At 35.7% G+C, this 27,385-nt stretch overlaps 1 protein-coding gene across 2 annotated transcripts in view; it reads left to right on the top strand.

Annotated features, from left to right (window-relative positions):
• Positions 1–27,385, top strand: part of OLFM3 (olfactomedin 3) — a 199,636-nt gene that overhangs the window by 65,907 nt on the left and 106,344 nt on the right. The window lies entirely within an intron of this gene.

The raw sequence follows: 27,385 nt of genomic DNA, 5'->3' as shown, positions 1-27,385 counted from the left end.
GCTGGGCCTGTTTACAATGTGTAAGACAGGCTGTTAGGAAAGGGAGGCTGAAGCACACAGCTCACGCTGAAGATGTTATCCACAGGGGGAATTTCCTCTTCTTTAGGAAACCTTCATCTCTGACTTGAAAGGTTTTCAACCATTTGGTTCTAGGGTGACTTATTAAATGTCAATTGATTTTGAGCTTTATCATATCCACCAAATACTTTCACACCAGCATCTAGATTCTTTGAATGACTGACTAAGGAAAATAACCCAGCCAGGTTGACACATTAAAAGCCCATTGCAGTGCTCCTGTGTTCTCTTAGTGGGACTAGAGACTAGGACGCTGAAGGTCTGTCCATCCTGCATGTCTGAGCTCAGACACCCACCAATCATTTAACCCTAAGGCAATAGAAAAGAGCTTCTCTCTGCAGTCATATTTCTTCCAAAGAAGAAATTATGATCTAATTTCTAAAAGGCTAAAGGTCATTCTTGATTATTTTTCCTGTTTTTATAAGAAGAAAGCAAGAATGGAAATTTGGCTTCTCTTAATGCAATGCTATTATTCAAAGATCATTCTCCGGTAACTTATTCATGAAATGTGGGAGGACAATAATTTAACTGTCCTCAGGTCGTACCACACGCATCAAAGATCAGTTCACCCTATGGCTACTGATTATGGCAGGCAATTGTCTGGTAGTAATTGGAAAACTCCGTAGCAGGTACATGAAATAATGGGACTGTAAAGTGCAGTTTCATATAGCAAGGATGTGGATTACTTCTATAGATGTAGAGAAATACAAAGAGATGTCTTAGGGATACGTAAAATGGAAACAACTATCATATATATGTATATGTGTATATGGAAAATACGTTTCCTTGGTGTAAATATTACATTAGGAGAACATTTAGTAACATCACCATGGAAGTCAAGATATGAGACTGCTATTACAAAATCAAATGTCTTGAGTTTGTTTTCCTTTTTCGCATAACCTCTGACTTATTTAACCTACTTGTTACAGCATCCAAAAATACCACTAGCATTCGCCCTGACTTTTTTGCCATAAGGCATGTAAAATATCCCTGAATATGCTGCAGAAGTGTTTCGGAAAGAATATTCCAGTTTCATGTATGTTCATATCTGTGAAATTTTTTGTGGAGAAGGTTTACTAATTTCTTTTAATCATCAAATATTCCATTATCATAAAATGATTAAGGTGCACTTTAGGCTTATATACTCATAGCTAGGCAGTTGTCATTGGAATCCAAATAATTAAGTTCAAAGTCTCAGTGTCCTGGGTGTGTTTTTATCTCTTTAAAACACACCTAGATTTCTCATCTACAAAATTGGGATGAAAGTGTTTTCTGTAAAGGGCTATTATGAATAATAAATGAGATTATGAATAAAGTTTATAGAATATGAAATGTTTTACATAAATTAGTTTTACTGGTATATTTTTTTAAGAGTGATAGAGTATAGCACCACTGTTCTATCTGAGAACTCTAACAGCTTGGAAATATTACTCTGCTTTCTTATAGGAGGAGGTGATGCCAACATTTCCTTGGCTGGGGCTGAGGCTGTGCTTCAGTTTTAGCAAATGTTACTTCTGTTTTAACTTAGGTATCTCTTTACCTCTTTGTAGATTATAACTTCTGAAATTTCATATGCTTTTTAAAATGGCTTTTCTTTGTATTGCCTCATCATAGCAAAAAGGAGTGAGGTAACAGAAATAACTTAAAATCATACTGGCCTCATCAGCCCCTTTCATGGCCACGAATGAGGTCACATCTTTGAGGTTGTTATCATGAAACGATATAACTAGAATCTCTCGGCTCTGTCTTTAAAATTCTCTCCCTGCTGGCAATAGACAAGAGTCCTCCGTGTGATTCTCACATTCAGCATTTCCATTGGGAAAACCAGCTGCTCTGTCCCTCCATACTGAGCCACACCCTGAGCCACTACCCACTATTTAGCAGTATCATGCTCCTGTGGATATGAACACGCATTTAGTGTCCCTGGTATAATGCTGTGAATATGACCTTGTCTTGCCATCCACAGCCACCTTTCTGCCAACAACTCTGCTATTGCTCTGGCTGATCTTCATGGCTCTGTCCCGAGGTAGACACCAGCCAACCCCTTACGGACCTGGGACCTGGGCTCTCAATCTGCCAGTGACTTCACCCTTCACAATTTTCTGTGAAGTGACATGGGAAACAGTATATTACTTTCCATTATGAAGTCCACAGAAGGGCTCTGTAACCCTGACACTGCTACAAAACTTAATGAAGCAACTCTCTGCACTTGACTTACAGCCTTATGTTCTTCACTATCAGAAAGTGTCTGCCAGCACAGGCTCAGAAAACAGATACTGGGTTGTAACTCCAAGCACCACTTTTGACTGACAATTTCTTAAACTTGGATGATTTAAGGGCCAGATAAATTTAGATATAAAGAAAGCAGATTAGGGCTAAAAATGGATAAGGATATGGGGCGGTGCCTGTGGCTCAAAGGAGTAGGGTGATGACCCCATATGCTGGAGGTGGCGGGTTCAAATCCAGCCCAGCCAAAAAACAAAAAAAACCTGCAAAAAAAAATGGATAAGGATATGGAAACAGTTACATCCGTGTGTATATACATATCAGGGTAGTTTCTGGACTTTGGACAATGTCAAGGGCTACGTGGCACCTGCCTCCTTCCACCTAACAAACCTGCATTTGTGTCTTTTAGTTAGGACTTGCTGTAGCAAAAAGTAGATAGAAAGAGTGTAATAGAAAATAAGTGGATGATAGACAAAATAGATTATATAGATAATAGATATATGTCTATAAGTGGATAAGACATTTTTAAATGTCAAGAATATTTTTGAACTTCAAGAAGAGAGGAATGTGAGACAGACCTGAGTGCAGAGCCGGAGAATAATGTTCTCACACATATCCACAGACCATAGATCCTGAAAATAGTACAGCTCTATTGTAGTTCTGAAAAACGAATCAAATCTAAGAAAAAAAGAAAATCCTAAAGTGAGACATTTTGTTTTTCACTTGGTCTTTTATTGACCCAGATCCTGCTGCTCTATATTACTGGCTAGCTTTCTATAACTTTTTTTTACAGAACAGGAGAGAGAGTGCACACAATCGCCTGTCACAAATGCACTCACACTTCTTTGTCATACTCCTCTGGCCCCTGTGATTTCCCGCACCTATGAGTAAATGCTTATTAAATTTAAATAAAATTAGACTAGAAATATGAATCAGATTATATATTTTTCACTGATTTTGTTGCTGCTTACTAATTTTGTAGACCATGACTGAATACTCTTTTTATAACTGATTTATAAGCTAAATGAAAATGATGTAACAGAAAGTAAGCACTGTATTTGCCAAGATAACATCCTGCTACCATGAAGATTGATCATCCAGAATATCCTAAAAGTAGAAAGGTAAATACAATTTAAATACAATCTCTCCCCGATACAAAACAAAACAGCAACAACCGAAGACTTGCATCATGGGCTTGTTTGAAGGTTTCCACCACTGGGAGCTTTGTTCTTGTGGAAGCCCATCTTGCTAGTCAGTCTACTTGATACACCAGCTTCTTAATGGTCTTAATCCTGCCTCTTCTTAATTTTTCTCTGAAGCCACTCCCATTGAGTCCACTCTTGTCCACACGACAGCCTTTCAAGTACATGGAGGCAGATACCCTGTGCCCCTGAGTTTCGTCTTCTTCCTTTCCTGTTCCAGACAGTCTCAGCAGTATCATCTCAGTCAAGAAGCTACACTGATAACACTCAAGATTGTCAATAAGCCTCCTAACGTGTGTGATTTCGATTTATAAAACCTGTTAGGTGAGTTCTTGAGGGAAGGGTTTGTGTATGTTCGTCTCTGTAGACCCACCATGTCTGACCACGAAGAAGCAATGAACACATTGGTTGGGTCAACACACGAATGGAAAAAGCTCCTCCCCAAAGTTCCTTGTAATGTAAGTTATGTTTAGCCATTTGCTTCTCCATATATTACCATGTCTTTACCTAATTTTAGTTTCCCAAGAAATCTGTAAACAAACAAAGAAGTTACATTAGTTTCTTGTGAATAATAATTATGAGAGTTAACACACATGTAGATGGCCTGCAGTCTATTTCTTTACCTGACTATAGCCCTGCATAATGTTTGTAATAGTTACGAAATGACATATGTTCTTTTAAAAAAAAGGACTTTTTGTGTTTATTTTTTTAAAAAGCATTCTAGAGATTTTACAAAATGAAGCCTACCTTGGTGTTGTAATTTATGAGAGGGACTGAAATTAGGACTGTGGCACAAAACAGGGACAGAAAGAGCCACCTTCTCTCTTCAGTACCAGTCTCTCAACACGGATTCCAGGTGGGTGAGAAATTTACCCTCGATAGAGAGAGACAGGCCATCTGCGATTTTTCCTGGCAAATATGTTGATTCTCAGCATGGGAGAATGATTTGGGTGAATACTTGATAGGGACACTCCAATTCTCTCAAGCCTCAGGGGAACTTGTTACAAATACCTTGAGAGAGGCAGCTGTAAGAAGCGAGGAGACTGGGCTTAATAAGAGTTTTTCTCTAATACATGCCAGGGGACAATATACAAAATGACAAGAATGGGAAAACTCAGCAGGAATCCCCGTAACCTTTAACACAAGTAGGGCAAAGCTTCTCTCAGTCTCCAGCAAAAACACTCTGTACTGTGAAGGACATAAGATTAAGGACCATTTGTGCTGCTGATTTTTTTTTTATTAAAGCATACCTGTGTTGTGCTGGTTTTATATACCATTTGAAATATTTTCATCAAACTGGTTAACATAGCCTTCACTGCTGATGATCTTAAAGGGAATAGCAAAAACCACGGCATCACCTAGTGGCCTGGTAGAGGCTGGGTCACAAGGCAGGCCATTGGAAAAGCAAAGGGGAGGATATGTTAATAGTCAACTAATGACTCACATTTCAGAGGAATAGGATATCTTGGGAGATCGTCAATTATTCACCTGGATAGAGAGAATAAGAGGTAAAGGACTGTTCTAGTTTATATTGGTCCTCCTAGGCATAGGTTACGCTGGAGGTACCTCAGAATTAAGGATTACACAAAAGCAATAGCTTATATAAGATAGTTCAATGAATGGAAGGCATACTAGTAAGCCACATTTGTTTAATAACTATTTCTATGATAAAGGATGTTATACAAATATTGGGGAGAGAAAGCATGATTCAGTGAAGTCTGTTGCAGTAATTTGTTAACAAGTTGTAATAAAAAATATTCAATTTCTATATTTAATTTTTTTCATCTCACAAAAGAAAACCAGAAAAACACTGCAAGTGTTCATTTATGCAATAAATATTTATTGAGCAAAAATCACTTTGAGATATCATCTAACTCCAGTAAGGTTAGCCCACATCACAAAATCCCAAAATTACAAATGTTGGCATGGATGTGGAGAGAAGGGAACGCTTCTACACTGTTGGTGGGAATACAAGCTAATACGACTTTTTTGGAAAGAAGTTTAGAGAACACTCTAGGAACTAAAAGTAGACCTACCATTCTATCCTGCAATTCCTCTACTAGGTATATACCCAAATGATCAAAAATTATTTCACAGCAAAGACATTTGCACCAGAATGTTTATTGCAGCCCAATTCATAATAGCCAAGACATGGAAACAGTTCAAGTGCCCATCGACCCATGAATGGATTACCAAATTGTGGTATATGTACATGATGGAATACTATGCAGCCATAAAAAAGATGGAGACTTCACATGTATTATGCTTACCTGGATGGAGCTGGAACATATTCTTCTTAGTAATGTATCTCAAGAATGGGGAAAAAAAGTATCAAATGTACTCAATACTATTATGAAATCAATATATAAGAAGTATGCTTAAGCCATGTCATTAGTAATTAAAGCATAAGGTCGTCTCATCTGGCTGGAAAACTCAGGGAAAGGTGAGATCCGCTGTAACTAGAGTCATTTTTATAAGTTCTCATATGGAAATGAAAGTATAGGAGAGGAAATCTTCTTAACTTTGGAGGAGGACATGTGAGTCTCGTGAAATGTGTCCAAAGATACAGTGACATGTGAACTATTTTGGAAGGCAGGTATGAAGTTCTGAGAAGAAAATGGTGCATTTGTGCCATGTAAATGATATAAACGAAGACCCAGGAGGCACCTTGTGGCTCAGTGAGTAGGGCGCTGGTCCCATGTACCTAGGGTGGTGGGTTCAAATCTGGCCCTGGGCCAAAGTGCAACAACAATAAAAAAAAAAAAAATAGCTGTGCATCGTTGTAGCAGGCTCCTGTAGTTCCAGCTGCTCGGGAGGGTGAGGCAATAGAATTGCCTAAACCCAAGAGCTGAAGGTTGCGTAAGCTGTGACGCCATGGCACTCTACTGAGGGGGACAAAGTGAAACTCTGTCTTTAAAAAAAAAAAAAAAAAAAAATATATATATATATATATATATATATATATATGAAGACCCAGAGAGAGCATGTGAAAGCCAGAGGACTTTGTAGGCTGTGCTTTATCTAAACTGCTCATTATAATATGATTCTTATTTTTTAATGGGAAAGTTGGAAAAAAGTATATTATTATAAGAATTGTTTGAATATAAATTACATGTAAAAAAGACTTGGAAAACGTGTTTTGGGAAGCATTGGATTATATTATTTTTATATTGTTTTTATGCAAAGTTGAAAGGCTGTAGAGAATGTCTCTTACACTGTACTCTATAGTTTTTCTCAAAAAATAAGAAGTAGATTTAAAGGTAAAAATCACTGGTTTGCGTCTTGGTTTTTACAATCCTATTTTCATACGCTTTGGGCTACATCAGTTGTAAAGCAGTAGTGTGCAGCTCATCAATGCTCTATGCATGCAAAGTAAATTCAAATTTTACAAGGAAAGATATTTTCAGGCAATTTCTGATTTATGAAATGAGAAGCAACAGGAATACTAATGCAAGAAAAAAGGAAAGAGTGAAAAAAAAAAAAACTTAAGTACCTTGGGCCCTCTCAATATTTTAGCACACTGAATACGCATCAAAGTGTGTGTTAATTATCATTTCCATTTTACTCAAGGAAACAAAAATCTTGAGTAATTTTCTTAAGCAACTTTAGAAGCAGTTCTCTTGAGGTGATCTAAACTTACAGCATGGATTTTTTTTTTTTCTATTTCATTGTCGTTTTCATTATTTGCCATGCACAGTGCAAAGCAGTGGAGTTATCGTGGTGAAAAACACAGATCCAGCACCGCTCACCAACTTTACAATCCATTTTTTGTAATAAAGAGAACACATAAAAAATACATACTCTATGAATCCACTTATGTATCAAAATCAGACAAAATTAGTCTTCAGATTTAAGTCAAGATTGTGGTTACCCCTGTGTCATGGGCAATGCCTACCACGCTATTAGCAGATGCTTTGGGGAAATTCCTCAAAGATGTACATCTATGAATTGTATATTTCTTCTCTATGTACATTAAACTTAATGAAAACATTCTTGGGAAGTCTACAAGTGATTGATGACAATTTTCTTCTTCCTACTTGTCTTAGTCTGTTTACTGTTACTGTAATAGAATCTCACAGACTCAGTAACTTATAAAGAAAAGAGATTTATTTTGCTCACGGTTATGGATATGGAGAAGACCAAGAATGTGGGTGCTGGTATCTGGCAAGGGTCACGGCAGAAGGTCAGGAGCAAACACACCAGACATGGAGAAAAGGGGGACTTGAACCTGCTCAGTGACAAACCTCCTATCTTGATGAAGGTATTAATCTATTCATGAGGGTGAAGACTCTATGATCTAATTACTTGGTAAAAGTCCCATCTCTTAATATTGTTATAATGTCAATTAAATTTACACATGAATTTTGGAAGGGACATTCAACCCTATAGGAAAACTCTTCTACATTTTTCATATTTTTTATACTTTACTCCCACTTATTTATAACCATGAAAAATGTTATAAATACATATTTTTAGATATTTAAGAATGTTCTTCTAAAATATTTTAAGATATTAACTTCCAAAAATCATTAGGAGCAAACTAGTAGCATACTGGTCTAGAAGGTAGACATATGTGATAGATTTCACTGCTGTTCGTTGCTGAATTCATCATTGTGGCCAAAACATGAGGTCTGATGGGATTTGGGGAAGGAAGCATGAGTTTATAAGGGTTTTCTATCAGAAAATAATTGGTTTTATTCTGAGGCATCCCATTTTAAAGACATAGATCATACATCTGTGAATAGCTTTATCCATTACCATGAAGAGTTGTTCAAACATGAATATTGTGATTGTTATAGGGTGTCACAGAATGTTATCTTTTATTACTTTGTTTTCCACCCAAACAAAGCAAATTAGCTTTATCTTTTTAAGTGGTAATCTACTTATAGACAGTACAGTTGTAATAGCTGTTTTTTCCAAAATGGCCAAATCAGTATCTTTCTCATTCTCGGTGCTTTTTCAATAATAAAACCTTAACACTCCTCCACTGAGAGGTGGGGTCTTGAACCTGAATGGGCTTTTGTAACTGCCTTGACACACAGTATGTTAGAAATATTCTCTGACTTCTAATGCTGAGTCATAAAAAGCAAGATGACATCTATCTGGTGCTGCCTGTCTTAGAATACTTGACTTCGTAATTTTGTCCCTGTGTTGTAAGGAAGCACAGACCACATGAAAAAACCACCTACGATTGTTCCAACCAACAGTCCCATTTAGTCCTTCCACCAAAAGCCTATATCAACCTCCATATGGGTAAAGAAGCCTTCAGATGATTCCATTACCTATCTTTTGAGCCTTTTAGCTGAGATCTCAGTGATCACAGAACAGACTCAATCCATACAACCTGTTTCAATTCCTGACCATGAAAGCTAGTGCACGATATGGTTGTTTAAGTCATTAAGTCCCAAGATACTTTATTAACCACAGTAACCAGAACAATGTATTTAAATATTTATAATTATGACTAGCCAACAAATCTCGATTCATGTGATCACCATATTCACAAAATGCATATCATTTTATTATGATTATAAAGAGCTTGCAGTAGTCACATCCATTTTCTCATTTAAGGCCATATGTGACAGTAAATGTAAGCTCCAATTCTGGAGTCTGACTCCCTGGTTTTGGACCCCAATTTGCCACATACTAGCCTCCTGACCTGGGAAGAATTAATCAAGCCCTTTGCGTTTGTTTCCTCATCTATATTATGGGATAAATGATCATCACAATATTGTGATGAAGATAAGAGAGATGAACATGTCCAGTGCTCACAACTTGACTGGAACTCAGTCATTGCTTATTATCACACTAAAGGCTGACTGCTATTATGTTATTCTTTGAATTTTTTCAGCAATACTGTGAAATTTTGTGCTCATATAATCAAACTTCACAGGTAAGAAACTGAAGCTCTTGGAGATTGCATCTTTTACTCAAGGATATGCACCTAATAGCATAAATAGCAATGCTGGGAGTCAAACCTGAGACTTCTGACTCAAGATCCCATTGTAAAATGCATACTTCTAGTCTCACCTCAATCTTGCCGAACTAGAATGTGTGGAGGTGAGCCCATCGATCTTCTAGCATGATTCTAGGAGGTTCTCATGCACAGTAAAGTTTGAAACCTCTGCAACTAGTCAACAGAGAGAATGTAAGATTTCCACACGCACACGCACAAAAATTAAACTCAGGCTGTTTTTACACTACAGCAGGTGGAAAAAAAAAAAACGCTCTCCGTACCTTTCATACTCATCATATATAAAATAATTCAGACCATGCTGATTCTGTTATGAAATTCTCTGAGTACTTTAATATATTCATGCCCTGTGAAAACAATTGTTCCACGACAATAGGTCACCACTAGTTGACCATATGAGAACAAGAAGATGAACTTGTCCCAGATCACAGGGGGGATGAACTTGTCCCGGATCACAGGCCGCTCTGCTGCTTTTTGGCAAAAATAAATTTCTGAAAGTATTTTAATTCTGTTTATCTGTCTTCCCACAAAGCTACAAAGAGATTCTTGCTCCTGCTTTCCAGACCAAAACTCAGGTATCCACGGGACTGCCAGCTATTACTGAGAGACGCTTCTGATAAGTTTCCCGTAGCTATATTAGGGAAGTACCTGTGGATTCTAGTGAGCAGGAGCAGACTTCAATCTTTCCCCAACTCTCATTAAAAAACAGGCAACTGTTCAATAGAGCTGTGGGCACCTTTATCTCATTTTCTCTGTGAGCTCTTAGCTTGGAATCTATTGTGCGTTCTACTTGTGATTGTCAGTGCAGTAATAGCATGAGCCATTATCACATCGACAATGGAAGCCAAGGGAGGAAGACAATGACAAAGGCATTTATCCAGGGACGCTGACTGTAAGATCAATCCTAGCAGTTCCTTCGCAGCTCTGCCATAGGCTATTAGCTGCCTCCAGATGGCAGGGAAAAGTGTCACCAGCATTTTCAACACTGTGTGAGAACAATGAGAAAGGGAAGAGGGAGAAGGCGGCCCAGGATATATGTCTCCCCACTCAGAGGCAAGAGGGACTTTACCTAACAATTGCAATCAGTGTAACTGGCTTATTGTACCCTCAATGAATCCCCAACAATAAAAAAAAAAAAAAAAAGAAATTTCTAAGCAATGATGAAAAACAAAATAAACAATTTGTTTTTTGGATTTATGTACCCTTACAAACTCATAGCATGTTAACATAACATAAAAATCTGAGTTTTATGAACGCCATGACAGAATACTCTTGAAACACTGGAGATAGTTTATTTCATTTTCACTAAGATGGTTTGAAGACATAAACTCTTTGAAAATAACCTAAAAACTAAGACCTTTTAAATACTTCCATGTATGACTTACAAGCTTGATCTGCACGGCAGTTATTTGAATGAGTATATTTCAACATTAATTATGAAAGGTAATTGCAAAACAAATGATCAATATAGCTGAAATCCTCTGAGATATTACAGTACACACATTCCCATAGATATAAGTTATTCCTTTAGGTCCCATCATTTGAATAATCCTTTTCAAAGCTAACACAGAATTGATTGCTTCGTGTAAAAATGCTAGAACCCTGGCTCCTGGCTTAGCCACTTACTAATTGTACACACGGGACAATTAATCAAATATTCTTATCTGCAAATATTGTAATGGCAGTTTTCTCCATAGGAGATTCTGGATCCCCTGGAGTGATACTGATTATACTCTTTTTTATAAAGGTCTGTTACAAGCTGCAAGTCCTTCTTACAGCACTTGCCATACTTGGTGCTACCCACTCACACTATCCACTGTTTAGCTCTACACCAGGCACACAGTGGACACTCAATATATCCTTCTGTATGGAATTACTGAATGAATGAATGGAGAATCTGGTGTAAAATGCTTATGAAGTACATTGCCACCATTTTATAGACAATGAAGCTTAACCTCTCGAAGTTTAAATATTTTGCCTAGGACGCACAATGAGAAGATGGAAGAGCCAGGATTTAAACCCCAGTTGTACATCTTCTCACTCCACCACACAAAGTCCAACATGAAGGGAAAATGCACGCGTTTTATGCTTTGCCTGCAGCCACTATTACAGTCTTCCTTGCACTGTGAGATGCCAGTACTGGCTTTATATATTAACTAAATTGCCAGTTCCTGAAGGATAGGAACACACATAACTGACCTTCATATTTGAATTCATAGTGCCTAGTTTAATAAATATTTGTGGCAATAAAAATGTTAGCTTCCAAAGAGATTCTAGCAGTCCCTCTGATTGATTTAAGTCTAACTCTATTTGTGGCAAGGGAAAGGATTAAATGGTTTCAGCAGAAAGGTTATTATGCCTCTTCTATAGCAAATTCAAGGTTCCTTCCATTCTCTTCCAACCATCAGAGAGTTTGTGGTTTCTGCACAAATACCATTCTTTTTCCTATACCCTGCATTCTATATCAAATCATAATTTCATGGAACTATTAGAAATTATAAAGTAATTTCACATAAGTTCATTGTATAATAAAAAGGTCTTTTCTACATGGACTTTACAATATGTAAGCAATCTTTCAGCAAGGTTGTAGAACACTCAAAACAAACCAAATAAGAAAACATTGTTGGGATTAATCATTTTGTGAAGACTTGAAAAGATTCTATTGTCTCTACCTTTCTGCTAATTTTTGGATATTTCAAATAAATGTAATTTACTTTGTGTGGCAGAAAGTTTGACCTCTGCATGTAGTATTTTAAATTTGATTTTATAGAGCTCTAAATGGTTTTCTAAGTTATTTTTAATTCATGTGAATCACCTGGGTTGGAGGTCCATTAACTTTCATTACCCTGTTTCAGGAGCTGAGTGGGTGGCAAAGTGCCAAACACCTAAGCCTGACGGGTGGAGGTAGATAAGGGACTGCCCGTGGGGGTAGAAAGGAAAGAATGGTGTACCGCCACCAAGAGCTGAGGCCATTTACTCTTGTGTATTCAAATGAACGGGACAGCAATTCAACTAGCACTCTGGGCTTTAAATAATCAGAATCCGAGAAAACTTAGTGTAACACACGAGGCGGGTTTCCCAAAATGCTGCTTCTGTGTTTGGCTTATACTTTTGGTAGACTTGGCATGATTTTAATGCTTCCTGATTTTAGTCATCCAAATGTAGCAAAGAAATGAAAAGATGATTACATTGGGAGCACTTATGACATTTTACGGTGCCAGAATGATTGAATATCTGCTTAGTTAAGAAGTTTTACCTGTGCAGTTGCTGCTGTGAGGAATCCATTATTAATGAGTCCAGGCCATACATCACAGCCAGAGAGCATGTGACAGTTTGAGTCCAATCCAACTCCCGGCATTTCAGGATTGTACTCCAATTTCCATCAGAATTTTTCAGGGTTTGCGTGTTCTTTCCATAGAAGAGGAAGCTGGCAAGTGAAACCATAAAAACAATGGCTTGTAGTAAAGTTTCAAATTAAAACAGCAATACCCGCAGACATGCTTAGACGCTGACTTAGCAGAATTTGAATCTCCAGACACTCATTTCCATATAAGCCACGTGTGAGTAAATTTAACATTTCTGAGCCTCAGTTTCACTATCTAAAAATGGCTGTCATGATATCTACCTTAGGGAGTTTTTAGAAGAATCAAATTAGAAAATGTACATAGTGCCAAGCATGGAATAGGCCTTCAGAACACAGCAGCTGCTACTGTAGACACATCCCAGCAAAGTGTCACTTCTCATCACCCATTGGAGTCCCCAGCCCAGATGAAACCAGGCGTGATTGGGAATTCTATACTCAATGAACTTTCTCAAGTTCTCTTTGTTAGAAAGTGCAAAGTGTTGATGAATTTAGGTGAAAAGAAATATGTAGCCTACACAAGGGTTACTGGGTAGATTTGCCAGTAAACTATTTCCCCAGAGAAGGAAGACACAGGGAAGGAGGAGGAACCAGGATCCACTTCTTTCATTAATCTTGCCAGATTGAATGTATATTAAATCACGCATAAGAAACCTCTAACCTGCGAAAAGAGCCATTCTAGCCCACATAGAGAACACACTTTTTGTTTGTTTGCTCGCTTTCCCCCCACTCAATTACTCTACTTCCAAAGGCATGAACCTGTATTTCAAAGGCATTTATTTCCATGGCAATGGCCAAAAATGCATGATTTTAATCTAATAATGTAAATGTTCCCATATGAAGCAAAGATTTTGTGTGGTCTCTAAAGACAGTTCTAGATTAGTCATAGCAGCTTCTTAGTTTTCGTGTATTCACGGAAGAAATCTTTATTAAGTGCCTCTTGCAAGGTGAGCACTGGGAAACACCAGAGTGAACTAGAAGGAAACAGAGCCTGTCTTTGTGAGGTTTATAACTGCTCTTTCACATTTCACTCATTTCTTATGTTCACCTACTGGTAATTTTTAGTGACATATTTTCTAAAACATTTATATCCTCACTCAAAACTCAAAAGATACAGCACCGATAAAAAAAAGACTTGCCTTGTCATATCACCTATTTGCTGTGAAACCACCACCATCACTATGTTTTCTGTGTTTTTCAACATATATGTGTATACAAAAATCAATGCTTTTGCAAAAAATGTTACATGTATAATGACCAAGCCATAGAAATTACTCAATATATTTCTTTTTGATGAAGTTTCCAACCTCTAAATGAACTTAAATTTAAAATAAAGCATGTTGGGAACAAGTCCTTAGGTTTTTAAAAAGCAAAACAGCCTTTGTAGATTCGTGAAAGGAAACTTTCCACAGTGCTGCTAGCTTCAACCTGATTAACTTCTTACCAGATAATCACTATTCTCCAAATCTTAAAAGATTGACTGACTTTATCAGGCAGGCCTTCTTAAAGAAAATTTTGTGTGACATGACAAGTTTTCCTCCAAAGGGCCAAGAAACGTTTGAATGGATCATTTTTCAAAGAAAGATAGAAAAAATTCTAGATTAATAGGAAGCTGGTTCTTTTCTGCTTCATTCAAAAAAAAAAAAAATTGAAAGGCAAGTCAGAATCATTTTAGGAAATAAATGTCATTTTATATCAAATCGTTTCAGGCAGTTTTGGCTTCTTTTTTTCCACAATTCCCCTCTAGGCTTTTATAGCATAGGGTTATAGAAAATTGCCATTTTCAGTCCCTTCTATTTTTATATAAAAAAAAAGAAAGTGGTTATATGTAAAAAATAAAAAAAAGCCTCTTCCTTAGAAATAAGGCTAAATAACTTTAAAAAGATTTCAAGCTAAGTGTGGCTCTCAAATCCTTTTTAATTCCAAGGAATGCTGTGTCATACATTTAGCAATAGGCAAAAATGATTGTATTATTTTGCCATTTCTCTTACTATCACTGTTCTTTCTCAGATGGCAATTCTAAACCACTTCCTTTTAGAAATGCATTAAAAGTCATAGGGCTTTTATAAGCCCAAAGTTAGAAAACATTTTTTAGTGTTTATAATTTCCTGTTATGCCATATTTGGGAGACAATTGTCTACCATATCTGAAATGCAAACAAATAGTTTTATTATCCACATTTGTAGAGTTATTCACTGATGACAGTGTTAGAAATGATCACACATAACTCTCCTACTTTAATAAGTGAAGAAATTCAGGGAGGTGACCAGGGAGGAACCCAACGCCTCCACTGTGCCAATTACTCTACCTGAGGCTTTGTATACCTTACCACTTAAATCAGATAACCCACTTGAAACAAGAGGCATTAGCTCCAGGCTATGAAGACTTGCTCAAATTCACAAGTCAGTTTTAATCACAAGACTGAAACTTTGGCGGGGATTTCTGCATCAGCGCAGGGCTCTTCCTGCTCTACAAGAAGTCCTTGTACCACACCACTGATCTATCAAAGTCTTACATGAATATAATGAGAGCCTGGACGAATAAAAGTAACTTAGGCCACTGAGTCCTACAGTCAAATCAAAGGGATTTATGATAAGATACAGTAAGCATGATTTCTCTCTGTTAGATATAAATTCATTATCATGGTCATGTTCGTGCCATCTTTGTTGCTATAGAAAAAAACAATTATGACCAAATAACTGAATGTGGTTGAATATGGTTTAAAATAGCCCTATAGTGAGAAAATTTTGTTATTTTGGTGATCTAGTTCTTATTATTCACCTGGGGCTTTACATATGGAACTATTTATTATGAACAAGAGCACAGAACATTGTACTTTAAAATTACCTCTCAGGTTTAAATCCAGACTCTGCCACTTGCCTTGACCACTATCTCACATTACTTTTCTGCATTCTTCACATTGTGTCAGAGTTCTTATTTTTAAAATGTAAGTAATATATTTACTAAATAAAGTATTTACTAAGCATCCACCATTGGCTAACCCAAGGGCTAGGTAGGGAAAGTGTAACAGAGCGTAAAGCATATCAAAGTTCTCCATAGTTTAGCATAGACTGTAGCTATATATACAATTACAAAACTTTTTAACAAGTACCACTGGTAGAATTAAGTACATTATACTGTGGAACATATACATAATTAGCTAACTAATTTAGAGGTGAAGAATATGGTAAGCCTTCTTAAAGACAGTGATACACATTTTTAAAGGAAGCCCTCCAATTTAATGTAGATTGGTATCTATTCATTTCCTATAAGATAAATACAAATATTGAAAAAGTTGAAAGAGATATCGAGGCCTTTCACAACTGACTGCTTTCTATCTATCCTCCACTATTCCCTCTCCTACACCCTGTAACTATATACCACTATTCTATCTACCCTCCTTCCCAAGTAGGCTATGTTCTATGATAACCCTGTTTCCTCATCATCATTCAGCAGAAATAAATCTACTTGTCCACTGAATCATGAATTGAAGGTTTCGTATTTTGTTTCATATGTCTTAACATTCCATCCCAAGATGTTTATCCATTTTCCTGTGCTCTGTAGCACTCTGTATACAGTCACGCTATAACTTTTCTCACATTGCAATATACAAATTGACTTCAAACTTCTTAAGCATCTTATTCATCTTTGAATTCCCAGATTTTTATCTCATTCTTTAACCTATACCAGAAACTAAATCAATAGTCATTGAATTTTTAATAATTGACTCCTGTTCTAGAAAAGTTTTGATTTGATTGGAGCTATTACATTTATATTTATAGAGCTATAATGTTGAAATGAATAAATATAAGAATTTAAAATTAACCATCATGGGAATTAAATTTAGAGACTCAACAAGTAGGCTTTGGATTATGACTTAACAAGAGTGAGGGGAAATTTTTTCACTACACTTACTGTGAATGACAGCATAGCATAGAATTGTCAGACAAATGAGAATTAATAAGAAAAGCAAGTATCCTCTCTAAGAAATACATAATATTGTAATATAAAAATAGGATATGACACAATGTGGTTAATTTTCCAGAATCCTAGCTTCGGTAATGATCCATTGAACGTGCCTAATACAGTGTAGGTTCATATTAAGTTCCATGTCACTCTCAGCTCATTACGTCTTTGTTAGCACTAAACAAAAGTCATGTACTTGATTACTTAGAATCAAGAATAAAAATAAAAGCTATAAGCATTGTTAAATTCCTTTCTGATGTTCATAGTAGGCTTTTTGCTTCCATGAGTTTGTACTGAGAAGGCCACAAAGGTACTCTGTATTCATTATTGTGCAAAGACTTCTCTATACATGTTTCAATAATCAGTGCAAAATTGATAGAGTCATGTCTGTTCATGTTTAAGTTTAACAAAGCTGGTTGACTTTCTTTTCATCGAGGATGTGGATAGAAGGTTTATGATTTACCTTTGGTAATATCCCTTAAGTAACAGAAATAATATTTGGCAATATCCCTTAACTAACAGTTCTAAACCATAGTTTACTGCACTTGGGCCAATACTCAGGCCTCACACATTGTGTTAACATTAAAGAGACCAAGTGGCAAATTTGGATTTTCAGTAAATTAAATTCAATTATTATTTTTCAAAATTTCTATTATTATAGCTTTATCTTTAAGTGGAGAAAAATGAATTTGAGGATTTTAAAAAATAATATGAAAATGTTAAGAGATAAAATATTTCAGAACAAAACCACAAGGTACCATAATCCGGCCTACATTAAAAGAAACCACTGTAACTCCACCTGACTAAATTCTGTACATAGTACATAAATTCAATTTGAAAAATCAAAGAAACTAACAAGAGAATTATAAGTCAAGAAGATACAGATAAGTAAGTAAAGAAATGTAAGAAACTTAGATCTTTCTGATAATTGACTCAATTTTTCTTTTCTCTGAGCATAAGTTAAAAAATATATATATACTTTTTTTATTTGTTAGATTGAAATAGGACTTCTCCCCCAAGCTTTGCTAATTACATGAAACTTTAAACAGATTTTATCCATGCTTTAATTACTCCTCTGGCAAGATGAGTCTAAGAATATACTTGAGACATCCCTATTTCCAGGTTGTTCAGAATTCAGAAATGCTGAAGTGTTTTAAAATTTCCCTATAGAATTTAATGCAAAAAAATAAGTTAAAAATAAGCAATTGGACTGGGATTATAAATATACAGATTTAAAAGGACATGGCCACAGGAGAATCTTAAAATATTTATAAATTCTACCATATCTCCTGATATTATATTCAGGAGCAAATATTCAAAAGCAAAGGAATAGTCACACAGGAAGGAACATATCCTTGTGTAAATTTTAAAATTAGCATTCACTGGGGCAATCAGGTTTAAGTCAGCCATTCTACAGAAATATGCCTAAGAAATAAAGGGCATTGTCTGCAGCATAAGACCACCTGGCATCCAGAAAATACATGCACAGAATCCTCAAGGTTCACGGTTAAGCCCTGGGTCTCCATAGTAAGACTGACTGAATAATATTCAGACACCATGAATTTGCTAGTTTGGGCTATATTCTTAGCTGCAGCTTTATTACCTATAAATTGGGAGACATTACAGCAACTACTTTATAGGGTTTCCATGTGGACTAAATGAATTGTTGAATGTCACGTGCTTAGGCCAATGCCTCCTACATCATAAACTCCAAATATGTTAGCCATTATCTTTATTAAATTTCACAAGTTACTCTTCACATTTTTACAAGTATTGGTTTGAAAGACTAGCTTACCTATGCATAGGCATGTTTGACACCTCTGAGGGAAAAATATTCCAGGTAACAGCACATTTATAAGAATTTTAATAAATATGACTCTAGAGAAGACAAATACAAAAGATCTCTGACAGGAATTCATAGGAATAATTGGTTCTACATGGCTTTGTCCATAGAAAAAAATTAAGAAATGAGGAGGTAAGCCAAGCAGAGGAAAACGACTAACCTGTGAGGTTGAACCTCAAGCACTCCAGATTAGCTAGAATCAGGGAGATGCTGTTTCTGAAGGTCAATGTTCAATGTTCTCTCATTCTTCTCTGATCCTTATAATAGGGACGCCAACTGGGGACTGGACACAGATGTTTACAGCGTGGGCTAAAGTTAGATGAGCCTCAGTTTGACTCCTAATCCTGCTACCTAGTAAATTAAAAGCTAACATTTATTAAGTACTTACTGACTCAAGCATTTTACTCGTATTAACTCCTTTACTCCTGATAAGAGCCATATTAAACGGCTATGATTGTTAACATTAGAGATGAAGAAACAAGGCACAGAGGCACCAAGTAACTTTTTCACAAGCACGCAGCTAATAGGAAATGGAGCCTGGGTGAACATCCAGCCGGTCTGACTGTGGAGACCACACCCCACATGCGGTACAATTTCAGGCAGGCTTAAACTCTCTGCTCTCAGTTCCCTCATCAATGCATACAGTTTGTTGTACATACAAATCATATAACATCTTTAATTCATTTGTCACTCTCAACAAATAGGGATGTTATTTTTTATGAAGAATTTGCCCATTGACTGCTAGTTGACTGCTAGACTGGGCAATTGCCCATTATAGTTGACTTCCAAATTAGAAAGAGCCCAGGTGTCCTCTGCTCAAGGTTCCCCAAGCCTCTCTGGAGATTTTAGCATCACCCCCTCACCCCTCACAAGAAGCCCACTGGGATTATCTTCACAAAAATACGAGTACTAACTACATTTCCCTACTGAAATTCCCTTCTTTTCAGCCCAGGGAAGCTTAATATTGGGAGGAGATGAAGACCCTTGCGCCAACCTCTGTTCTTCCAAATGTTTCCTTTATCTAGCTGAACCTTGGATTGTATCCCTTAAAATCAAGCAGTTGACACCAGGGTCAGCTGTAAGAATCTTGCTCTGATCAAAGGATACTGATGTGATAAAAGGAATGTTAGTATGTGTATGTGTGTGTGTATATACATATATATAATTTTACATATTTTATATAATCTCATATATATAATTGATATATATGTTGAATTGATCAAAATAGGTTATTATCATCTGTCTAATAATTTAATTTAAAAGATTATCAGACATTTTACTATATTTCATTATCACCTCTTACTTTGTACTTTCCAGTCACCACTGAGTATCTATAAAATACTGAGTGACTTGGTGGGACTGAGAAAAGCAGTCAAGACATTTCAATATGGACATATGGAGAACCTTTAATGGAGGCAGTAGCAAGTGAATAGTAGGAAAAACTGATTAATGGAGTATTGTACTGATCATACTACAAGGAAGAAAATACAAAGAAGAAAACAAACTTCTGGGAAAAACTCACAAAGAAAACACAATTGTTTTGAGATGTTTAAGAAATTAAATACATGCATAAAACAAACAAACAAAAATTAGGACCTGCCTGGCTGAGACTGATAGTGAGGAAAGAACTGGGAAAGGGCGTCTGTGGTTTACCAGAAGAACCTCTGAGGGCTGGCAGATGTAAGAGCTCTGGCCACAGAGAAACACTTAACCTCCATCACTTGTCAAGTGGATTGTGATTGGAAAAATACAGGCAACTAACTGGCGGCCAACATTGTCCAGCCTATGAATTCCTTTGGAATCAGACGCTAAACACAGCAGGAAAAATAAACCCTCTGCATTTTTGCTGTTATTATATTTTCTAAGTAGAAGAGTGAGTAGTGAATATATTTTATTTGAATTAAGTTTGGGACTAGATATGTTCATTCATTTAATAAACATTCACTGAATGCCCTTTACTGGACCAGAGTTTATTCTTGAAACTGAAAATGTAAGATGGAAAAACACCCAAGCCCTCATGGGGTTTACCTTCTAGAGGTAGGAAGAGGTATTAGATAATTGCTATAGATAGAATACTGTGTCGTGTTAATTGTTTTGAAGAGAATTAAAGCAAGAAAAATAGGAAATACTGGGTTCATGAGGAAAAAGTTACTGCGATCAGAAAAGGTCTTATCTTGAGATTGAGATTTGGAAAAAGGACCTCAAAAATGTTAGAGATCGAGCCACGAAAATATCTAGAAGAAAAAAATCCTAGAAGAAGAGAAAGCAAGTGAAAAGCTGCAAAGTTGAGCTCAGGTTGGTAACAGAGAGACAAAGAATGCAGGAGTTTATAGGCCAGTAGAATGATCTTGGGTTTCACTCAGAGTAAGTTAGGAACATTTTATAAGATCATGCACAGGCAAATTAAATTATCTGACTTCCATTTTTACATGCTCCACCCTGCCTGTTGTGTTTGAAGACACACAGTGGGAAGAAATACAAATAGAACAGTTAGGAAGTCATGGAAATAATCAGAGAGAAAAATGGTGGTAATGGATGTGGTGAGAAGTGCTCATATTCTGAAAGCATGGCTAAAACACAGTTAGCAAGATTTGCTGATGGATTGGATGTGAAGTGTGAGGAAAAGGAACAAGTTAAGATTGATTATGGTGCTTTCAGCTCGAGCATCTGCCAGGATGGAGTTGCTAGTCACCAAGTGGAGAATATTATCACAAAAAAAAATTGTTTTCTTTTGGAGAGAAAAATAAGAAATAAGGAAAACAATTCAGTATCTGTTGAGTGTATGTTGAGTGTATGATACCTGTGAAGATCCAACTGGAGATATTAAATAGGTGTTTAGGTAAATGAAGTTGGAGCTCAGGGAAGAGGTCCAGACTGAGAATAAAGTTTTAGGCATAGACAACCTATAGATAATATTAAAATGCCTGAGACTGGATAATCTTACATAGGAGTAAGATTATCATTTAAATATTGACAGGGGATAAAAACAGATAAAATGAGGCCTGGGATTGGAGGGAGTGGTGAACAATTGTGACTTTACATAAAATAGTTTCTTTTTTTATGACCTAATATTATCCATTTATTTATCTGATCTGTTAACTCAGAGATTCTTTTTTTTTTAATTTTATTTTATTATTGAATCATAGCTGTGTACATTAATGCGATCATGGGGCACCATACACTGGTTTTATAGACCATTTGACATATTTTCATCACACTGGTCAACATAGCCTTCCTGGCATTTTCCTAGTTATTGTGTTAAGGCGTTTATATTCTACATTTACTAAGCTTCACATGTATCCTTGTAAGATGCACCGTAGGTGTAATCCCACCAGTCACCCTCCCTCTGCCCATCCTCCCCCCTCCCTCTCCACCCTCTCCCCCTTCCTCATATTCTTAGGTTATAACTGGGTTATAGTTTTCATATGTAGCTTCTTAGAGTAGCAGGGGATGGGTTAAAAATAGAATGGGAAGAGAAAAATTAGAAATACAAACTTCAGAAAATTCAGGACTTTTTTTTTAAAGCAGAGAAATCAGGTGACAGATGTGTGAAATCAAAAGATCTTTATGGAGTTATTTAAAGATTTATCATTAAATTAATTAAACATTAACATTTCTTTCAAATCTAGCATTTGATTGTTTTACAAGTCATCACAAGGTATCTCTGAAGGGCCAAATTAAGTTGGCTTTTCTTTATGATGATAACATTTTGCAAATAAACTTCAGATAAATTTAGGTAGCTGACATGTGACCGTGAACTGAGAATACATACGCAAGTCTATTAACAAACTTGCTTCCTTCTTTTGAAACCTGAAATGGATACTGAATTGACCATGTTGAACTTTTGGACTTATAATCTTCCCTGTTAATATTTAAATTTTTTTAATATGAATGCATTAAAACAACCTAAATGATGAATTTTTAAGTACATCAATCTCCAAAACTAAAATATAAGTATAGGTGTTCATCTATTCACTACAGTCAAGTATGTTAGACAGAAATAATGTCCTTTCCACCCTCAAAGAAAGATTTCCACATCATAAATCTCAGAAACTGTGAATACATTACCTCACATGGGAAAAAAAAAAAAAAAGACTTAGCAGAAGTGATTAAGTGAAAGATTTTTAGATGGTGAGACTATTCTGGAATATCTAAGTGGGCCCTTATAAATGAAACAAACAAACCAAATAATACAGTAGAGTTAGAGTCAGGGATTATATTAGAAATGGAGGTTGAGAGACTGAGGCAAGACAATTGCTTAAGCGCAAGAGTTGGAGGTTGCTGTGAGCTGTAACACCACGGCACTCTACCCAGGCTGACATAGTGAGAGTCTGTCTCAAAAAAAAAAGGAAATGAAGGTTGGAATGACATAACTGCTGGCTTTGAAGACTGACTGACGGGAGCCTCAGACTAAGAAACACAGGCAGCCTTTGGAAGCTGGAAAAGATCAGCTGGAAAAAAGGCTTCTAGATAGAACACAGCCCTGTCAACAGCACCTTGATTTTAGCCTGAGTCCCATTTTCGACTTCTGACCTATAAACTATAAGATAATAAATTTGTGTTATTTTAAGTCACTAAATATGTGGCAGTTTGTTACAGTAGCAATAGAAAACTAGCACACTGTAAATCCTTTTCCAGTCCCAACGTAACGAATAATGATTTTCCTGTTCCACTCTCATGTTGGAAAATGCCTAACACTTACTATGTGCCTCTCATTCCATGACAAGATGTTAGTGACGGTGTTAGTGACAGAACCTTCCTCGGCCTCAAACACAAGTGATCATTGGTTATAGGAAGAAACCGCCTTTTCAAGTTGAAAATCTGACATTTTAGAACACACAAAGTTTATGGGAAGAGTGGCCAGAGCCAGTACAGTGGATGTTATGGATTTGCAAGAAGGTCCTACAAGTGGTGGGAAAAATTTCTCCTCTGGCTGATGGAAGTTGCAGTTGTGAATAGCTACATCCTTCACTCATTAGATAAAAAGGACAGTGTAGACAAGTACAGGCAGACACAACTTTCTTACAGAAGAAATATCAGTCGGCTTGTGAGCAATGTGAGGAACAGAACAAGAAAGAAGGGAAGACCATCATCTTCTCATACAGAGGAAAGGCTGGACAGGAAGACGCATTTTACAAAGCCAAATGAGAAAAAAAGGAATCAACCAAAAAATGCGTGCTTTGTAGCAGAACTAATGGGAAGGGTGGAAGGAGAGAAAGGATTTTCTATTGTGAGACATGGAAGAGAAAGCCTGGAGATTGCTTCAAGAAGTATCACACTCAAGAAAATTATAAATAAAAATAAACAGAAACTCTTCATTTTATGTAACCTACAATAGAAAATAAAAATCATCAGGTGATTTCATATCTATGCTTTTCTCTCTTAAAACTATAGAATAACAAGTAATCCACCACTTCTTTTCCATCCAAAATAAATAAGAGCTAGGGAATGTATGGGTGGCAGAAAAAAATAGATTGGAAAGGTTTAAGAAAATGGCTATATTTGTCTAGATCCCTTAGTAAACTGAATTCCTTGAACACAAGTTTTGGTTTTGATCACCTCTTTATTTCCTATATATCTCCATGGTATCTGCTTATATTAATTGTTCAAAAAATTGGTTATTGGTGAGTCTACTTTTAGCTCCATGAGCAATCTTCATTTTGTTTGCCATGGAGCTTGCACTAATTTATATTCCCACAACCAACAAGTAAGCATTCCCTTTTTATGACATCTGCACTAACATCTATTGTTTTTTTGACATTTTAATAATGAACATTCTGACAGGACTAAACTAGGAACTCACCGTGGTTTTAATTTACATTTCCTACCATTTGTGCCCTTAAATCTACTGAAATAGATGATATTGCAATTTAGGAATAATATTAAAACCATTAACACTTGATTCAGTTATTCAACTACTAAATATTTACCCAAAGGCAGAGAAAAAAAAGATATTTTATAACAAAGACACTTTTACTTAAATGTTTATTGAAGCATGATTCACAATCTCAAAGATGTGGAAACAACCCAAGTGCCCATCAATACATGAATGGATTAATAAAATGTGGTGTATATATACCACAGTGTACTACTGAGCCATTAAAAAAAAGTGATGATTTAGTATTTTCTGTTAATAACCTACAACCTGGATGGAAGCAGAGATCATTTTTCTAAGTGAAATAACACAAGAATGGAAAAACAAACACCATATGTATTCAATACTAAATTGTAACTAGATGATTAACACTTAAGTGGCATATGGATGTAGGCAGGAGGAGGCAGAGGAGGAGGATAAATTCACTTCTAATAGATATCATGCATACTTTCTGGTGAAGGGATCACTTATTACTCTGACATAAACTGTACAAAAGCAAATTGTGTAACCAACCAACACATGTACCTCTGTGATAGTCTGAAATAAAAATTATATATTGACATCTTAACTCTTGATTCAATTCTACAATACACTACTTGGCATACAAAACAGAATATGATACTCTCTAAAAATAAATAACACAAATAACCTAAAATAAAATTGTCTAAATGATTATTTTATATTTAACAAAGAACGTAAATCTACTGAATTGCTTCCCTTTCTGTGTTTCCTTTACCCATATGATTGCATATTAATACAAGTGAAACATTTTTCCTTATACTAAGCTTAAAATGAATTAAAGATCAAATTCAATCTTGTTCAGAATTCTGATGCTCCTAGTATCATAAAATCTAATACATATGTTTTGTTTTCTCATATACCTATGCCCTTTGCTATAGGTCTACTCAATAGACAGCTTAGTTTGTGGATAGTAAAAGGTGCATAATAATAAACCAAGTATCAACATCTCTCAAACTATCATAAAAGCTCTTCAACATTTATGATTTTTTTAAAAAACAGTATTCAATCATGTACAATAGCCAGTGCAGATTCAACTTATTCTACTATCCTCAACAGAGACATGCAAAAATTTTGCCAAGTAAGCACAAAAATAATAGTCCTTAGGAATTGAGCGATAGCCATCTTCAACAAAAAATTTGATTGGTCTCAATATATTGTATTAAGTAAGGTAAGAAATCCAAACATGCATTTTTAAAATATTGTCAACAATCATGACAATTGAAAATTTAGCCAACAAGAATGCCAATTCTCCTGTGAGTCTCTTCCTGTAATATTAACTCCCTGTGATCATTTCCATGACTGTATAAAAGGAGAGACATTATACTTCTATAAGGAAGGTGGGAGAATCAAATGAAGTAGTACATGCATATCTCAGAGGGAAGAGCTTGATCTTGGAAATCAGACAGACATGAATTTAAAATTCATTGTGTCACCTCCCTGAGCTTTGCATCCTCACCTAGAAGAGGAGGGTGGCAATACCTGCCTCTGAAAGTTATTTTGGATTTAGAAAATAGATTATGATAAATTATCTGACACAACGTAAATACACGGTATGCAATAACTATTATTAGAAGATGAGAGTGATCGCCTGCAATAAATGTTGGATAAATACTTCCAGTACTTAGTTTGATTAGAAAGATTTCTGATCCACAAATCACAGTTTCTGTTGTGTAACTGGCTGAGTCAGTCCACTCTTGCTGACTTAGTTTCCCACATTTTCCATAAGACCAATAAATATCAGTCCTCAGAACTTTTCAGAGTTGCTGAAAGAATTAAATAAAGCAGTACAAATAAAAGCTCTTTGAAAATTACAAAGTGGTGTTATTAATAGCTGTGTTAATAGTCATAATAATTTTAACAGCACAGATAAATCTGGCATTAATTCAACAATAGGGCTTCTAACCGAGGACATTACAATGATCTATTTTCAGGAAAGAAAGTTCCCAATGATTTGGCAAGTGTATAGAAATAGATTTCTGAAAGGATGCCAGAGTTGGAATACCCTCAACTCTGTGAGGTTTCCAGCTGTAGAATGTGAAACCATTCTACCTTGCAAAGAAGATTATTACTTTATTTTAGCATTCATCGATTTCTCCACAGTTTGAATATTTGCCAAATTATTTTCTAGTAATTTTGAACTATTTCAACTAAAATAAGAAAGTTATAGTATTTTTAGCTCTATCAAATGATTGCCATTATCTTCATGATCTTCAAGAGTAGACAATCGAGCTTTTAGAAATAATTGTGAATTTTAAGATGAAGTGCTTCTTATTTCAATGGCAAGGTTTTCATTTATCTTAAAATAACAGAAACCTCTTTATCAATGACTTTTACTTTCTTGAAATAAGTTCAATCCTACGAGAATCACAGTATAAATATTATTCATAGAAAATTTTCAAAAAACTAAAATGGAACTTATTTTTAAAATAGGAATTATTTTTAATCTTTATTTTAATTTAATTTAATTCTTATTTTAAAAATCAGAATCAGAGCCAGTTAAAAGAAAGACACCAAAAAATCAAGTATTTTCTGTACTTAAATGGTTAAATTGTACATACAATATTGATATTTGCCTATATATCTTGCCACTTAATAATCAAATAGACACTTTGTGTACTAAATGTAAACAACATACAATGTATATAAACCTAGATTAATGTTAGTACCTGCACAATTTTTGGAGATCATAGAATTTTTTGGGTTTGCTGTCTTTACTTGAAATATATATACTTTAGTAGGACAAGTGAATAATTTGAAATCAAGATAAAAAAGAAGTAGCCTCATTAAGTACCAAGAGATGCATAATGCAAACCTTAGCCAAACTGTGGAACATGTAAATTAC

Source organism: Nycticebus coucang, chromosome 5 (assembly GCF_027406575.1).
Source record: "Nycticebus coucang isolate mNycCou1 chromosome 5, mNycCou1.pri, whole genome shotgun sequence".
Classification (NCBI taxonomy): domain Eukaryota; kingdom Metazoa; phylum Chordata; class Mammalia; order Primates; family Lorisidae; genus Nycticebus; species Nycticebus coucang.
Note: the sequence above shows the minus strand (reverse complement) of the source record. Positions and strands in the feature narration are given on the sequence as shown.